This window comes from Pinus tabuliformis, chromosome 5_2 (assembly GCF_031772625.1).
Source record: "Pinus tabuliformis cultivar Carrire ecotype Pingquan chromosome 5_2, CPIR1, whole genome shotgun sequence".
Taxonomy (NCBI): domain Eukaryota; kingdom Viridiplantae; phylum Streptophyta; class Pinopsida; order Pinales; family Pinaceae; genus Pinus; species Pinus tabuliformis.
In genome coordinates this window covers 906,998,750-907,004,427 of record NC_142306.1, presented here as the reverse complement: position 1 = coordinate 907,004,427, position 5,678 = coordinate 906,998,750, and positions in this window count along the sequence as shown.

Sequence of the window (5,678 nt, the reverse complement as noted above, 5' to 3'; positions counted from 1 at the left end):
GTGCTATGGTACAGGTGTTGTCCTTGATGGCAACTCACTTTGGTGACAGATCTCAGTTCAGATGCTCAGAATGAAGGAAATCTTGTATACGCAGGTACACCTTGCATAAGACGCGTATACACGCGGTTTATACGTTCATAAGTCGCGTATGTGTATACACACACTTTTATGCACATAAAATCACGTACATGGTGGGAAACTTACTTTTGGTCCGTGGTTGTTAGTCCTTGGAATTTGAACCCATGATTGTGGACCATTGTATCTCGTCAGAAGAGTTGACCCTAGGTTTTGGGCCCTTGGTATTGTTTATTATGGTTTTGGCCCGTGGTATTGTGCAAGGCCTATAACTATAAAAGAGGAAGGAGATCATGTGGCAAGGAATCATCTGATTTATTGAATATCTGATATCGTGCTAGATCTGGAATAGGTGTGATTGGGTTATGGTGCAGATCTAGATCTGAAAAGGAGGAACCTAAGCGCAAGAAGGATAAGGGCTATTGATGGATCAAAATCTCAAGGCTTGAACATTGGTATCTCTGTATAATTTTGATCTATTTGGCGCTCTCTTGATCTATAAATCTGGGTTAACTAATATCTGAATACTTAAAAGAATAAATTATCCTTTATAGATCTATACGCAGGTTCAGTGAATTGCAGGTGCGTATACACGCTTTTTCTGTGAATGAAAGGAGCGTATACGCATGTTGGTTATGGTACAGACGCGTATACTCGCAGGTTGATGAACAATGAAGTAGCGTATATATCTTGATTTATGTTCTAGCTGCCTCTATTTTATTGCTGCAGTGCTCTGGGTTCAGAATTGGTGTTTGATTACAATTACTGTGTTCTGGGTACAGTGGTCAGAGAAGTGCTTATTTGTTTCGGCTTTTGATTGATGGAAAGGAGTTTGGGTTATGCAGAAATCCTTGATGTTTGATTAATGTTACTTGTGGATCCAGTTTGAAAATTAATGAAACGAGGTCCCTGAAAGCAAAGAGAAGGTTGCAGCCTTCTGCAGGTAGGAGCCTGTGTACTAGTATCTCAAGCTAGTACAAGAACTAAGGGGGTTGGAGCTCCCTTCCAGGAAAGCTGGAAAACGAGAGAGAGTTATAGCTCTTTGCGGGTTGCAGCCCGCGTACTGGTAAAGTCTGCTCCAGTACAAGACATTGTAAAGAGAAGTTTCTAATTAAAAGAAGATAGAGACGAATTGCAGCAGGAGGTTTTCACCCACATTGGGTTTCCTCCTTATATCTTGTGTTCTTGTGTGTGACTGTCTTCTACTCTGTTTCACTATTTCTGGTACTGTTTATGTGCATCTGAATCACAGATTAATAACTGCCATCTGAAAGATAATTCAAATTATAAGTCTGCTTTATATACGCGAGTTTCTTTATCTGTAGTTGCGTATATACGCGGTTCTTATTAACTGAAGTAGCGTATATCATCTGGAATTTAAAAAGGAAATAATTGGCTTGATAATACTGATTCACCCCCCCTCTCAGTATTATTTCCAACAAAATACCTAGTCGAAGGTGTGGAGTTTTATGTCAATGATGGACACTTTTGTCCTTTCATTGTGAAGGTGGTGAAAACAATGAAGAAAAGAGAAAATGTGACTCTCACCATAAGACTTATGTATGCCATTGGTGAGCATGGTAAGGGTGCTGACTAAAGGTCTTTCAAGTTTCAACGATGATAAGTGGTTGACACAAAGTCAATGAAGACCAATGTTATATATACAATTTTGGACCCCATAGGATTTTTGACATTTAATAGATGAGGGGGGTCTGAAATAATTTTCTTTTCGAAACAACTTATGGTTATGTGGTGTTCTTTGGTGAATTTTGGAACCCCCTGCAACAAAACCATTTACCAGCAAATCCCCCCCGAAATCAATTTATGGGTTCAATGACAACACAGTGGATGAAAATTCTTCATCTTGCTGGAAAATGCTTTTTAGATTGAGGAGGAATCATGGTAGCATTGATAGTGTCAGTGACAAAGAATCAAAGAACAAAAAATATTCACCATAGATCAATTTAGTGGGATAGCCCATATCAAACTTATTAATGCAAAAATGGAATACAAAGATAAATGGTAGACATTTAAAATTGTTATCTCATATCAGACATAGAGGGCCTATTTGGAAGTCCGAGAAAAATGTTACATTGGAGGAAAATGTTCCTCGTATTGCATGGATTTCAGTCTTTGAGACAAATAGGTTGTCCAAGAGTAACCTTGTGAGCTACTACGAAATTGAGTTAACTAATATTTTTCATCCTGATGTGGATCATACTCGTGAAACTCTTAAATTATTTGATCCAAATACAATGACTAAAAGCTTAGGAAACAATGTGGTCTCATTTAGTGTTGAGATCCACTAGCTATAAAAGGAGTTATTCATGGTGCCTCATTATTATCGATTACAATGAAGACAATTGTCGCCAAGAGTTCTATGTTTTGATCAAAGCTTTTTGAAATAAAGTGGCAAGCCATAAATTGGAGAATATTTTCAGAAAGAAAGCCATAATGGTAATGGTGTTGATAGTACAGATGAACTTTCTAACCTTCTTGTCACTTATCAGGGCAAGGAATTTTTAACTGATAAGTGTCCATTTTGGAGAGAGGCTCTGAGTGTATCAGATAGTTTGAATGACATGATTCATGCCAGTCTATGCTTTGATGAGGGAACTGGAAGCTAGATTATGACAGGGGAATTTTGATAGAAAAGCAAGAATCTTACGGATGGATGTTCAAATTAAGTGAGTGGGCTCACATCTCTACTTATGATGTTGGCTTGGTTTCTGGGTCAAATGCATCACATATTACGATTTTTGACAAGACAAAAAAAAGGATAGTGTTGGGTGCGGGATCCCCCAAGGGAAGTTTTGGGGCTTAGAGGCCAGATTTTCTGGGCGCGGAGCTCATAGTTTGTAAAAGAGTCATACAGTTGTCGACCCTCAACTTTGTAATTTAATGTTAGTTGTAGAGATCTACCCATGGTCTGCCAACCATGGGATTGTATAAATAGAGTGAGGCTATAAGTAATCAATAGATAACAAAAAATAATGATAAGGATGAAGAGTTGAGTCGTATCTGAAGAGTAAAGTCTAGTTTTGGGTGGTAGAGTAGGAGAAGGCTCTGCAGCTGAGTGTGGAGAGGCCTAGTAGTCCACAGCTTAGTGCGCAGACCCCTACAGTTGAGTGCGCAAGGTGAGTCGAGTTTGTAACAGTTGGAGCATTAATAAAGAGAAGTTTCATATACATTTTGTATATTTATTTCATATTTTATGCATATGTTACATTGAATATACATTACACTTTTTATGCTTATATGATGCGTGAATATGTATTAATGTTTGAATAAGTGAATGCAAGGTATAATATCTATTTACATGAAGTTAACTAAGACCTTTAGTAAGATAAGTAAGACACGCGTGTAATTTGGGGAAATAGTGCAGGACACTGCCATAATAGCGTGAAAGCATCTCAGCCCCTGGTTAGGGTTGCGTGAAAGGTGATTATAACTGATCGCAAAGGTATTGAAGGTCAGGACAATTTGTGAAGTGACCTGCATTAAGGTAGGCATAGTTGGACTAAATCGGCACCTCAGACATCTCAAGGGTGTGGAAACTTAGTTCCAGCATCCCCCCATACTACTTCAAGTGAGACTTCAGTCCGCGCTCCATTGGATGATGCTGAAAGGGCCAGTAGTGTAGGGATTTGTTTGGCTAAACAACTCTGAACCTTGGTCAGCCCCATCTTAAGCCAAAAAATGGTTCCATTGCTGAGACCGGAATCTACATAGAGATGTTTGATGTCGTATCACTGGAATCCAATTAAGAAGGAAATTGAAGGCTGGTTGGATAGAAGAATTAAGGAGTTCACAATGCAAGAGAACAGGAACCTGCAACTATCAAAAGAAGAGTGGTTAGACTGCTACCTATACATAGAAATCCGCGAAATCTTCTTCCCATCTTTCCCTACCGGGCTATATGAGTTGATCATGAAGCTAGCAGATAGCCAAGGAAGGTGGAAACTCAACAAATCCTATTGTGTGGACCCCAGAGTTAGCACGAAGGTTGGAAGCATCAAAGGATAAGATTGCATGCACCATTGATCATTGGCTTGATCTTATAATAGGAGGATTCATTATTGACTTTGTGGTTGACACCTCAGTCAGTTATAGCGAGGTAGAGTGATGCTTTCTCAAGGGGCCACGAGGTAATTACGTAAATTATTTCAATACTTGGATTAAAATGCTATTGTGCAAAAAGAGGGTTATGCAGTTACCTTGATGTTAGGGGCTACGTGAAGTGGAAAATCTTACAAGAACAAAGGAAGTAAGGGACCAAAAACTAGCCCCTTGATTTCATCCCCACAAGGGGACAAGGAAGAGGTCATGAAGGTCTTGCCCTAAAGTGTGATCCATCTGACAAGGAAAATAATTTCGCGAATACCACCTACACCCACACCACCACTAGCTTCATCGCCATCACCTCCATCTTCACCCGTACCACCTCCTCCACCACAATGATTCAATATGGAAAGCACAATGAAGTTTCTTATGTTCAAGGGTTTGGGAAAGAGGAGCTAGACCAATTCTGGTTCGTGGTAAGGGCTGTATGGGAAGCACATGGAGTTACAGATGAAAATTTAAAGAAAGTGACATTGGTTAGCATCTTCCAGGACCACGCGCTAACCTGGTATATTAAGCACTCCAATGATAATCCAAATGTGGGAATCGTGGATATGCAAGTAGCGCTAAATAGAGAATTTAGCAGGCCGAAGTCTAAAGCACAGTCGATCATTGGATTCAAAGTGATCACGATACTACCAGGCAAGACTCCTTGGGAGCTGGATCATAGGCTGAAATGTATGACTCATGAAGCTAATATGAAACTAAGGGATGGATAGTATTGAGAATGGTTTGTAGCTTCACTAACAACACATCTGAGGAGTGTGCTATCATAGCAGAAATTAACGACTCAGGCAGAGGCCTTAGAAATTGCTATGAGGCTGCATGAGACCCTGATGCAGGATCCTAACATGGGAGTTCAGTAGATCCATGTGCAACTAAAGGATTTATGCCTTGAGATGCAAATTTTGAAGCAGGACAGGATGGCTCGACCAGAAGTGCATGAAGAGGTGTGTTCTGTAAAATGCAAGGGTCAGGGTCATGATAACGACCACTACCTGATTTTCACCAATTACCTTGCAGGAGGAGGGTCGATGCCCTTAAGACTAGAAGCACAAGCACGACTTAGTGCGACACCTTCTTTGTGGTGCATGATCTATCAAACAATAGGAAAACATGCCATGGACAATTGTCACTTGTTACAAAAGTATACGCAAAATTCGCAACAGTTGTTCTGCAACTTTTGTTGGTTGGTGGGACATGACGAGCGTAATTTTAGAAGCTATGAGTTAATGATGGATAGAGCTTCCACCTACAGAGTTCAGGTCGAAACTTGGCCCCTTGACTAGAATGCAGGAATGGAATGAACATGATTTCAGGGGCATGAATGAGGCCGAAGCAGAGGAGTACCTGGAAGAGGTCGTGAACAATTTATATGCTACAATTGCGAAGGGCCGGGACATTATGCCCATGATTGTACAAGCCCAATGTGCCCGCCATGTATTTATTGCAACTTGTTTGATCATGAGAGAGAAGATTGT